General features: G+C 50.4%; 1 protein-coding gene and 1 long non-coding RNA gene across 2 annotated transcripts in view; one reads left to right on the top strand and one right to left on the bottom strand.

Moving 5' to 3' along the window:
• LOC128773791 (translation initiation factor IF-2-like) overlaps positions 1 to 13114 on the bottom strand; it is a 189549-nt gene that overhangs the window by 138895 nt on the left and 37540 nt on the right. The gene's annotated exons all lie outside the window — the stretch shown is intronic.
• Positions 5809 to 11787, top strand: LOC128773872 (uncharacterized). The gene is made up of 2 exons (XR_008418367.1): positions 5809 to 6598; positions 10191 to 11787. It is a non-coding gene; the product is annotated as an uncharacterized LOC128773872 (long non-coding RNA).

Here is a 13114-nt window from a genome sequence, read left to right as displayed (position 1 = left end):
CCCGATACTCAGGACAAGCGTTGACTTCTTAACACAGACCACAGAGTCCACAGAGTCATGGCAAAGTCTCCCGGCCGATCTCTTTCTCTTTCCCTCTCCCTCTCCTCATCTGCTCTGGACCTTTGCAAATGCTTGTTCCTTGGCCAGGCAGCCCCTCCTCTTCACCCCTCAGGTTCCATCTTAAATGCCCCCTCCCACGACTAAGCAAGATGCCCCGACCACACGCTCTCACAGCCGATGATCTCCCCAGGATGCTCATCAGGGTTGCCACCCAAAAACCTTTGTGTGCACGTGCTGGCTTCTCTTTCCCACTCTGGCCGGGGTATGTGCACCATGGCCACACAATCCTAGTCTGTTTGGTTCACTGCCACAGCCCCGGTACCCAGGGCAGCACCGATCACACAGGACCGACCACACGTTTGTTGAATGAATGAGTAAATGAGCGGGGGAGGACGAAGAAGCCTCCAGCTAAGCGAGCATTTTCCATGGGTGGGATTTTAGTTGAAGGCGCACGCACAGAGGCAGAAGGTTCCATGTCTATCCAGAGAAAGTCGGTCTCCCCACTTGGCTGGAATGCAAGCCAGTTCAGGGGCCTCAGGGAACTTGCACGGCAGGAACAGGGGGGGCAACCACTTTGTTTCCACTAGCCTTTACCGAATTCCTCCGTCAGAAACGCAGGTAACAAACCTTTGTGGAATTAGCAGACCCCTGAGGTTTTCAGCAACAGAAACCGGAGACCTTTCTCCTATCGTGTTACAGAGGTCTCAGACACTTGCAAATACTGCTGACACCGAATACCACTTAGCAGTTAAAGTCATTGCTACGTGGTGTTATTTAAAATATTTGAAAAGAACTGGGGCACCTGGGTGGCTCCATCGCTGAGCGTCTGACTTTGGCTCAGGTCATGATCTCATAGTGAGTTCGAGCCCTGCGTTGGGATCTGTGCTGAGTGTGGAGCCTGCTTGGGATTCTCAATCTCTCTCTCTCTCTCTCTCTCTCTCCCTCCCTCCCTCCCTCTCTCTCTCATCCCTCCCCACCCCTGCTTTCTCTCTCAAAATAAATAAAACTTAAAAAAAAAAAAACCTTTAAAATGTTTAAGACCATAATGAAGAACAGAAAGCAGGTCTTGATTGAAGAGACGTTTATACACCCAGGCTCACACAGCAGCACGACTCACAGTCGTGAAAGCTGTGAGCAACTCAAGAGTCTCCCGACGGATGAATGGACCACCAAAATGTGGTCTGTACACACGTGGACCTGTTATGGCGCGGGCGAGCCTGGAGAACGTTGCGCTCGGTGAAGTAACCCAATCACCAAAAAACAAATCCTGTGTGATTCGGAGGCACAGAGAGGAGAGACAGAACGCAGAACAGTGGGTGCCAGGGGCTGGGGGGCGAGGAGGACGAGGACTTTAACGGGGGACGGTTTCAGCTGGAGACGATGCAAAGTCGTGGAGACGGAGGGAAGGGATGCCAGCACGACAACGTGAACACACTTTCGCTGCTGAACTCGACACTTGAGAAAGGTCGGGATGGTAAACGTTAAAAAAACGTTTACTTATTTTGAGCAAGAGTAAGCACGCAGGAGAAGGGGAGAGAGAATCCCACGCAGGCTCCGCACTGTCAGCACAGAGCCCGCCACGGGGCTCAAACCCACAAACCGTGGAATCATGACCTGAGCTGAAATCAAGAGCTGGATGCTTAAGTGACTGAGCCCCCCAGGCACTCCAAGATGGTAAAATGTTTTTAAGTGTTTATTTTCTGAGAAAGGGAGTGTGTGAGCGAGCAGGGGAGGAGCAGAGAGGGCGACACAGAATCCCATGAAGACTGTGCACTGTCAGCATAGAGCCCAGTGTAGGGCTCAAACTCACAAACGGTGAGATCATGACCTGAGCCAAAATCAAGACTCGGATGCTTAACCGACTGAGCTACCCAGGCACCCCAAAATGATAAATTTTATATTATTTTTTACCACAACAAGAAAAGGAAAAGGAAAAAAAACACATATTCCTACTATTCAATAAATTTTATTATTTCTTTAAAGTTTATTTATTTGACAGAGAGCGAGGGAGCAAGCAGGGGAGGCGCAGAGAGAGAGGGAGAAAGAAAGAAGGAATCCCAAGCAGGCTCCGTAAGTCAGCACAGAGCCTGATGCAGGGTTCAATCTCATGAACCGTGAGATTATGATCTGAGCCGAAATCGAGAGTCAGACGCTCAACCCACCGAGCCACCCAGGCGGCCCAAATTCTGTTTTTAATATTGTAATGACAATAATTTTAATCGCGTCCTTTGCAAGCCTGTTTTTATTTTTTAAATGTTTATTTTTGAGAGAAAGAACACGAGTTGGGGAGGGGCAGAGAGAGAGAGGGAGACACAGAATCCGAAGCAGACTCCAGGCTCTGAGCTGTCAGCACAGAGCCCTACACGGGGCTCGAACTCACAAACCCTGAGGGAATGACCTGAGCCAAAGTCGGAGACTCAACTAAGTGAGCTACCCAGGCACCCGACTATTTTTCTTTTTTTTTTTGGAATGCATTTGAAAATTCTATTCTGACAAGCCTCCTAGGCTTTGATGGACAGCTAAAGCAGGTCCAAACATAAAAACGAAGGTTCAGGACCGTTGTCTACAAGAAGTGGGCAAATAAGGAAGCCAGACTGTTGAGAGCCTTGGGCACAAGGAGTCCAAACTCAGCATCACCTCGTGGGGACTCTGAAGTACTTGGCCCCATACAGGGTGCCCAGCCCTGGTGCTCTGGAGGGTCCGTCAGCAGGAGGATGAAGGGAGAGGGGAGTGGGGAAGGCAGGGGGGTGGCAGGTAGGGGCAGAAGGGCTGGAAGAGCTGGGGTGTCCACGATCTGAAGTTCACGGGCAACGAGGAAGGCATGCTTCTTCCAAGTGGGGGCAGACCACATCGCACGGCATCAGGGTGTGTGTGGCGCAAGAGCATCAGACGGCGTGAAGGCAGAGCGTGTGCGACTTTTCTTCGAAGACAGGTGACGAGCAGGAGGAAAATCGGAAATAGGGCAATCAGCGAACAGATCTAACAAACGGTTCTGTTGATTTTTTTTTCTGGCATGGTTTGCTTGTGTTTCCGGTGCGAAAAGCAAGTAAACAGTCTGTAGAACTCAGGTGAGAGGTGGTCTTTCCTCACAGAACCTACGGTTTTTAATAAATCCCGAACCACATGAGTTCCTGCTACGCTCACAAAATTAAGCCCACATTTTCAACATGTTCAGAAAACGTTGCTCGCAGATGGAAACTCTGAGATGATCTTTTCCTTTCTCAAGGCTAAACGTCAATAGAGATGACCAAGGGCTTGATAAGAGTCGCTATTCGAAGACGCAGCTGGGGAGGGAAGAGAATTCAGTGGAGGTGTTTCTGCCTGGAGTTCTCCTGCCCCCTCTCCTAAACCCGAGGCGGTCAACCTCATCTCCGCACACCCGTCCGTTAGAGACGACCTTGGACCATGACTCACGACTGACGGTGAAGGTGCAGACCAGCCCCTCTGGCTCAGCACGAGGACAAAATCACAGCCCCACACTTCCTGTACCTGACGTGATTAACAGTAAGAAACAGAAGCAGTGAAACATAGGGAGCCCAGCTTTGGTTCACGGGGGCCACGACCCCCTGGAGCTTTTCTCCTCACACCAGTTCTCTGCCCTCACCTGGCCGTGGTCATGTTCAGCCTCACCGCAGCCACGCGTCCAGAGGCTCTGCTGACAGACTATCCTTCTCAGACACCGCATAAGCCCTCATCTTACCTTGTCATCAGAAGCCCAAACAATTCATAGGCACGTGTAGCTAGTATCTCCCGCGTGAGACTATCCGCTTAGTGTGGAGACCATCCACTAGGTACAGAGACTATCCATTAGTGCAGAGACTAACCACGAGGTATGGACACTATCCACTAGTGCAGAAACTACCACTAGCTATGAAGACGATCCACTAGGCATGGAAACTATCCACTAGTGTGGAGATGATCCACTAGGTACGGAAACTATCCAGTGGTATGGAAACTACCATTATGGAGACTACCCACTAGTGCGGAAACGATCCACAAGTATGGAGATGATTCACGAGGTATGGAGACAATCCAGTAGGTATGGAGACGATCCATGAGTATTGAGACGATCCACTAGTGCAGACACGGAACATCTGCATCGTGGAAGAACGTTCTACTAGACAGCTGCTGGGGGTTAGCCCATCTCCACGTAGTCCTGCTTTGCCTTGGTATATGCCCCAGTCCACTGGTTTTTAGGAAACAAACAGCATAATTCAAATAACCTCTTACACAGAAAGCCTCATCTGATGCGGATTAAATGAGGGTGACTCAGATTCTAAACAATGGTGGTGATCAGGGAGGGTAAGAACCAGGAGGAAAAGAAGTGGCCGCTGGCTACCAAGTCCCCAGGCACACACCCTTTGTTCCCCAGTACAGTCTGAAAGCCTAGTTGGTCTCGGGCATCAGAAGATCCCACCCCACCTGGCTTCCTTTGAGTCAGGACGCCCCTGCTCTCCCAGAAAACCTTAACCTTCATATGTTAGGTTATCTCCCGGTACAGCTTTTCAGAGGTATCGTCCTCTCTGCTTCTAAATATTTTACATGTTCACTGCCTTCTCATCTGTCCCCAAAAAGAAATGCCCCTAATACCCCTAGTCTCCCAAGACTAAAACCCTGCACAGTTTTCCTCCTGCAAGAAATACAGTCCACTGGAGCACCTGGGTGGCTCAGTCGGTTAAGCGTCCGACTTTGGCTCAGGTCATGATGTCACAGTTCATGGGTTTGAGCCCCGCGTCGGGCTCTGTGCTGAAAGCTGAGCCTGGAGCCTGCTTCAGATTCTGTGTTTCCCCCTCTCCCTGCCCCCCCCCCCCCCGACTTGCACTCTTGTCTCTCCGTGTCTCTCTCTCAAAACTAAATGAACATTAAAAAAAGAAGAAATACAGTCCACCCCCCAATCCTGTATCTTATCTCTCGAACATCTCCCTGTCTGCTTCCACTCAAGCACCAAGTCTCCCTTTCCCTAAGCCCTCCTTCACCCACACTAGTTTCCCAGGCAAAGGCTACCCACTTCCGGCCTCACCTTCAGGGCTGCGGCTCTCCAAGGAGAGGTGTGCCCCCACTGCCCCGCATGTACCCCGTCTCCCATCCGCTGCAGACCCACCGCTCCTACCCTGAAAAACACAAGTCGGACTCCCCAAAATCACCGCCAACCGTCCCACCTCTGCACCTCTGAGGGCTCTTGGCTCCTCTGCGCTCTCCTCCTCTCCTCACTCTTGCAGACATGCTCCTCGCGGGAAGGCGCCTCCTGGGCCTCACCTCCTGCCCCAGGCCACCTCATCGGCTCCCAACCTCTTTCAAACTCCTTTGCGCAGAGCGCACGGGCACTTGGGACACCTCTACTACCCATGAAATCGAATCCTGCCCTTGTCCTGTCCACCTCAACCACAGACCCCCTGGGGGTCAAAGTGGTGTTCAACTTATTCTGGAATGGGAGGCCCCTCCGTAAATCGCTAACAAATCCAGTCCAGCGGTTCTTGGCATCCAAGAGTGATGCGTCTTGTTTGGGTTTCCGCACACATATCCCAGTTTGTAGTTGCATAAACCCCAGGCGTGGGGAGAGCGTATTCGGAGAAGCTTAAGAAATGGAAACCAGGGACAGATCAAATAGCCTGATGGTGAAGGACGATTCCAGTAATTGGCCTCATCCATCAACTGCAACTACCCGAAGGCTCATTGAAAAACACCAAGCTCCTTCCAGCCTCGGCTCCTACCAAGAAATATCCCAGGCCACAGAGATCAAAGGGCCACGTGCCCATCTCCTCATGGAGTTATTTTTAGGTCTCGTCAGAGCAGGACGGGAGAAAGCAGAGATTTTCCATTCTACAATGGTGCTGGCAGCACTGAAAGTAGGTTAGCATGAAAAATTATCTGCGCTGTCAGTGCGGCTTTTAGATTCGAGCTAATTTTTAATCCCTTCTCTCCCCAACCCCCCCAACCCGCTCCCCGGCCAGAAGAGGTAGCAGCCTCCAGCGTATTTTAATAATGCTTCGAGAAGTGAAGCAAGAAATAGAACGCGAGGAAGCCACTTAGCGAGGACGCCATGGCTAACGGAATACTCTGCCTTGCTACTGTGTACATCACGACGGGACAAGTTTAAAGAAGAAAGCTTGAAGTTGAAGCAGCCTCCGAATTACAAATGGGACAGAGTCCAAATCTTCACTGGTTCCTCACTCAGAACTGTTTTTCTCCCCAAAACGCTATAAAAATATGGTCAACTTCCCAGCGAGTGTAGAATGGCCCCAGAAAGCCTGCAAACGTAACTGAACTGTAAATCGGCACGGAAGTCCTACAGGTAGGACACCATAACGGGGCAAGGGTCCACCGTGGCATCGTTATTCTCAAATACACATGACGACGGGTCCGTGTGTGGCACGCCAGGTACCACGGATGAGACGGACCGACTGACATCTCCCTCCCGAGTTCTCACCCTTGTCCGGGCCTTGAAGCAACCATCAAAACCAGCGGACGAAAAGGCAAGAAACGGGTGGTCACCCTTGCACTGTGAGGCCAGCATCGCAGACAAGGTGCCAGAATGCAGGTAAGCCCCTGAGAACTGAAGACTGTCTGTGTCCGATTCCGACTCGACCACTTTCTACCTGTGGGCCCCACCTTACGACTCCACGGGGACCAGTCATGTCAGGAGCCTAGCACCCTCTTCTTGGGAGGGGGGGGGAAGGCGGGGAGGGGGGCGGTAATCTTCAGGTGACGCGGTTCTCCAAAGCCGACAGCTCCCACAGGGGAGCTTAGCCACACACTCCGCCCACCAACACTCCCAGCCTTTCGGTGACTGAGGGAAAGCGACAAAGGTCACTTCTAATGACCGAATCTCCCATCTTGTGCCACACAGGGACACCCCATATCCCCTCCTCTTATACATCAGCCCTGCTCTGTTCCAACAATGCCAGCACCAAGCTGGCACCCAAGGCATAAATGGTAAGGTTTAACATGTTACCTCTTTCAGGGCTATAGACATTTTAACGGAGACAGACTTTCACATCCAACAAGTGACTCTCTAACTGTGCAATACCAGGCTCCAACAAGCAAGGTGAAAGGGGAACAAAGTGCAAATGAGGAAGAGATGGGGAGGGGGGCGGAATGAAAAGTACAGCAGGTACAGGGACAGGCCTCGAGGCAGGCAGGGATTGCAACCCTTGTTCTGTGAAGGGCCGGAGAGTAAATACTTCAGGCTTCCCTGGGCCAGGGGGTCTGTGTTGCAACACCGTCTATTGCTCAGAGGAGATATACGTGAATGGGTGTGGCTGTGTTCCAATAAAACTGTGTCGGACTGACATATAACTTTTATATCAAAATGTTATTCTTTTTTCGGCCATTTAAAAATCTAAAATCATTCTTAGCTTGCGGGCTGCACAAAAACAGGTAGCAGGCCAAATGCAGCCCCTGCCTTAGAGCAGGCCGGTCTCAGGCTTTGGCTCAGAGATGTTTCTGGAATCAGACGCCGTCATTTTCTCAGGGTTCCCACGCACACAGCCGCAGCCTCTAGCCACACACTCCTGGGGGTCCTGAGAACTGTCCCACTGGAAATTGGCAGGAATCGAGGGGAAACCCTCTAGGGCTCAGAAGCGCAGCGTTGCCTCGCAGGCAACAGGGACTTTAAAGTCGCAATGACCCAGCCTGCCACCAGCCCGCTCTGAGCTCCGCAGGTGGGAGTTGCACAGCAGGTACTGCACTGCCCTGGCCTCAGTTTCCCCACCTGTAAAGCGGGAAGTCTTTCCAATGATGTGGACTTGTAGAGGCTCAAAAGGAACTGTATAGGGTCCCCCGGTCACCGCCTGGTGGAAGGCAGACACACAAACACGAACTGGCTGTGCTAATTGTTTTGTTATTTTCAGAGAGAGACAGAAAAGAGAGAGGGAGAGAGAGTTCAGGTGAGCAGGATAGGGGCAAAGAGAGGAGGAGAGAAGCCCAAGCAGGCTCTGTACAGTCATCGCAGAGCCAGGCGTGGGGATCGATCTCATGAGCCATGAGATCATGACCCGAGGCAAAACCAGGAGTCGGATGCTCAGCGGACTGAGCCACCCAGGCACCCCTGGTGCTAATCGTCTTTACCTTCACATCCCATCGAGACTCGGGTACATTCCTATTCCTGCCCCAAACTCTGACCTCGGATGTCAATCCAGGGATGTGACCCCGGGTCTCACAGTGAAGCCGGACACGTGAACTAAGCCACACTGTAGACAGCAGAGGTCAAAGGCGGGACAGGCCACTCGGGTTTCAACACAGGAAGTCACACAGAAATCCCGCCCCGCAGATTAAACACAGACACACAAGAGGAGGCTGATTTCACCGGGTGGCGGGGGTGGGGGGGGGGGGTCCTTCCTCCCCAGCGTCCTGGGCCTCTTCCTGGAACACTGCACCACAGCCACCATCCCTGTCCCCGGTCTGTGACCTCGGCTCTCTCCCTCGCAACTGTGTACTACTCACAGCTCACAGCACAGACGTGTGACCGCGCGTGGTAACGAAAGAGCAGAGGCTGGCTGTGTAGACAACATTTCTTCAGGACACTAAACCCTGATGGCTTTTATTTAATGGGATGTGCGATTTCAGTCATTTTCTTCTAAGCATAAGCAATGAACCAATGCTACAAAGCTCATGGCGAGATTGCTGAGTGTTAGAGGACATAGTAAGTGACCATCTGGATGTCGGAAGCTTTTTTTGTTGTTGTTTTAATTTTTTTTTTTTTAATGTTTATTCCTTTTTGAGAGAGAGACAGAACACGAGCAGGGGAGGGACAGAGAGAAGAAAACCGAGAATCTGAAATAGGCTCCAGGCTCTGAGCTGTCAGCACGAGCCAACACAAGGCTCGAACCCACGAACCGTGAGATCAGCACCTGAGCCGAAGTCAGATGCTTAACTAACCGAGCCACCCAGGTGCCCCTCGGAAGCTTTGTGAAGGAACATTTTTTTCACTCGAAGTGCGTTTTTTGTTTAGCCAAGTGTGCGAGTGGAGAAACAGGCCATGGTGCTTCCAATTACGCGTACGATAGTGCTTTCTGATCATTTCCGAGCAAGACGCATTGGGGAGGAATCGGGAGACCGATTATCAACGTGCAGGCGGGTACCTTGTGAATTTCCCTTGCATTCTCCCTATTCTCCCTACACCCCCTCTATCAGTTTCATCGGTCACAGTAAGGGTGATCTGCGGGTACCAGATCTTTCGGACTTTTTCCCAAGTCTGACCAGGCAGATCAAGGCTTTCCTGAGTCTGCCCTCTGCTGTGTCTATCTTGACGCTGGCCGTGGAGAAAGGCTGGGTGGCTGTACTTGTGCTTTATCTTTCCCCCATATGTGTCCTGTCCTCAAAAGCCCGGAGCGTATTCGGCTGTGCCACTGGGTTCTTGCTGTTTCTTGTTAGTTTGTGGGAGGGGGAGGGGCGGAGGAGGAGACAGGGAAAGGAGAAAACACGAAGAGGACAGTGCTACACTTCCTGTGACAGCAGCCACGTTTTCACCGCTCACTGTGGATGGCTGCTTCCTAATTGTGGCGGCATAGAGATGACAGATGGGGACACGTTTTCGGGAACTGGTCACTGAAAAAACCGTTCTCTCCACGCTGAAAGTTACACCGCATCTGTGCACAAACAGGAGCTCCAACCACACAAGATCACAGCAGGTATTAGAAAAGCACTCTTGAAACTACAAACTCAAAGTACAAAAACCCCCTTTACACGGTTTTGATGAAGGGCGCCCGGGGGGCTCAGTCAGCTGAGCGTCCGACCTCGGCTCAGGTCATGATCTGAGGCTTCAAGCCCTGCACTGGGCTCGGTGCTGACGGTGAGGAGCCTGCTTGGGATTCTCTCTCTCCCTCTCTCTGCCCCTCCCCTGCTCACACTCCGTTTCTCTCTCAAAAATAATTAAAACGTTAAAAAAAAAAAGTGAACAGTTTTGTTGAGCTAGGAATCACACACCATACAATTCACTCACTGGCGGTGTATGATTCAACTGCTCTTAGTATATTCCCAGAGCCGTGCAACCACCATCAGCAAATAACCTTGGAACACGTTCACTGTCCCGAGAAGAAGCCCTCCACTCCCACCTTAGCAGATGCTAACCCAGGCCCCGTCCCCAAGCCCCCTGTGCTAGGTAAGCGCTAACCTCCTTTCTGTTTCAATAGATACGAGACCACTGCGCCTTTTTTTAGTCCGTCCCGAGCCTCTACAGATGCTTCACAGGCGCCTTGGCATGGACCCCATTCACAACGACCATCCCTGTCTGATCGTACCCGACGGGTGTGAGCCCGTAAATGAGCCTGGCTCCGGTTTCCACGAGTCACAGAAGCTTGTGCAACCTCGCTCCACGCCTCACTCACAAGAGCTTCTCAATGCTCACACAGGAATCTACTGCACTCCATTCTTGACCAGCTTGTGTCCAAACCCCAGCGTGGGGTACACACCATTATGTGGCTCTTGGAGGTACAGTGCACCTCGTCCCCCACGTGCAGAGTTACTCAAGAGCACTTCACTGCTCAGTGACCATTACCAATCCTGTTACCCTCACAGCAAGAGAGGCAGGAAAGAAAAACCATCCATCCCGCCACATTCCGTGTGATGGGAGACTGGGGTCCGTGTCAACTATCACTTTACATTTCCACTCTCCCAGCAGGACAAGTGGCAAACCGCCCAAGCAGAGGAAAAGAAAGGCCCCCCAGGGGCGCCTGGGTGTCCCAATCAGTTAAGCGTCCAACTCTTGATTTCAGCTCAGGTCATGATCTCACGGTTTGGGAGTTCGAGCCCCGCGTCGGGCTCTGTGCTGACAGTGGGGAATCTGCTTGGGACTCTTCTCTCCCCGCCACCCCCGTCCTTCCCCCACTCTCAAAAGAAACAAATTAACGCTAAAAAAAAAAAAAAGAGGAAGGGAATTCTGAAGTGAGGTCCTAATGGAGTAGGTAACACCCAACACAAGACTACATCCACTGAAGTGGGGGAGGGGGAATGGGGACTGTTTCATCCATTACAAAATAAAGAACATGTGAATAAGTGAATCCAGGGCCAAGGATTTCAGGTTGTGTAACACTGGGTTTCTGCCTTCCCCATTATAATCACTTCCTGTAACTAGCAAGGGAAAGGTCTTCTGTCCCAAAATTTAATGTTCTACATGAGTCTGCCTGGAGATTAAGAGAAAATGGTCTGTCTTACTACAGCAGTGAAAACAAAACACCGTGTGCATGGGCAGCACAGATACCTGGTTTTTAACCACCAAAAGCATCTCCCGTCTTCCTGGCCTGCTGTCACCTGTCCCGGGCACACTGGCTGCCAAAAAAGTCAAGGCGACCGCGACCGCGTGCTTCTTTCTAACCCCAACTCCTTCCATCCCCTTCTGCTATTGCTTATACCTGTCCTTCAAATGTAACTCCCAAATGAATCCGTGCAGAAACCAGTGAACTCCCAGTGAGGGCTCAGGGCTGGTGAACTGTACCGTGCCATGTGGATTTCCCGGTTTTGATATTACACCAAGGTTATGTAAGATGCCACCATTGGAGGAAGCTGGGGGACAGCACACAGAACGCTATTTCTGCAACTTCTTGTGGGTCTATAATTAACCAAAATAAATCACTTAAAATAAAAAAATTAAATAAATTTCTGAAAACCTGACACAGTCTCTGTTACTGAGGCACCCTCCTGGTACTTTGGAGAACTAAAAATAACAAATCCAAGGGACGTAAACGAACCCTATAAAGGTCTTCCTACTCAATAAAAACTAATTGCAATAAACACAGGCAGTGAACCAGAAAAACTCTTCCTGTAACTAGCAAGAAAAAAGGGTCCTCTATTGCATTAAAATGTAATATTCTGCAAGTATTAGAAACGAACAACCTAAAAATAAATTGAGAAAACAGCACTCGCGAGAGCACCAAAAAGAATGCATCTGATGCTCTAAAATATGAACCATAAAGTGCCATCACTGGGGCCCCTCCCTGGATGGCCCAATCGGAGGAGTACCCGACTCTTGATTTCGGCTCAGGTCGTGATCCCAGGGTTGTGGGATCCGGCCCCACGGGAGCCCGCTTGGGACCCTCTCTTGCTTGCACATGCGTGCAACTCTCTCTCAAAATAAATAAATAGGCTTTACTGAAAAGAAAAAAAAAACGAAACTTGAAGATGACAGCAGGGCCAAACCCAGTAGCTACGACGCAGGATTTTAGCGACGAGTGATCATTAAGAAGTCTTTTTAAGACAATTCTTTTATTTGGATGTTTCTGATGGTTAAGCACACGCACCCATCAGACACCCATTCAATCAATCACCCATCCGTGTACCAATCAAGTATGTATTAACTGAAAGAGGAGAAGCAGCTAGGCTGTGGCAGTCTCCAGACACAACACAAACAATTTCCGAGACAACCAACAGCGGACAAGGTTCCGATTCCTTAAACCCTGCCCCAAATCACTGAACGCAAGGCCCAATCTTTTAAGCGCTTCCTAGCACCCTCTTTTGGAGATGCCCACGGTCCCCTCAAGGTAGTAAGTCAACAAGCTCAACTTTGTCCAACCACAGATGTGCACGATCTGGTGGTTACTGCCTCAAGGACACAGACTATACCTGTAAGCCCAGGTAAGGCCAAACGTCTAAGAATGAGCCTCAGAATTTATGCCACCTGAAACTGAAACGATCCGAGAGCTTACAGAACTTATCTGTACGAACTGCAGATAAGAAAAAAGCACTTTCGATTTTTTAAAACGGACTTTATCACCATCAGAAACCAACCCATCCTTTATCAGTTGGATATTTTCCATGAAATGAACATTTACTTGGTTTTAAGTCCAACGTGAGCGTTTTACTTTATACGCTGGCAGTTACATGTTCAACCAAATTATATTTAATATCGCCATCATTTCAGAACGGGTAATCATAACTGTGTTGTTTGTCCTTATAACATTTGCTCGATAACGGTATTTTTTTATTTTCTTTATTTTATATATAAAGAGAGAGCGTGAGTGGGGGATAGAGGCAGGGGGAAAGAGAGAGAATCTGAAGCAGGCCCCAGGCTCCATGCAGAGCCCGACGAGGGCTCGATCCCACAACCCCGGATCAGGACCTG

The sequence above is a fragment of the Panthera pardus genome, unplaced genomic scaffold, assembly GCF_024362965.1.
Source record: "Panthera pardus isolate Hobbes unplaced genomic scaffold, ASM2436296v1 HiC_scaffold_27, whole genome shotgun sequence".
Lineage (NCBI taxonomy): Eukaryota > Metazoa > Chordata > Mammalia > Carnivora > Felidae > Panthera > Panthera pardus.
Note: the sequence above shows the minus strand (reverse complement) of the source record. Positions and strands in the feature narration are given on the sequence as shown.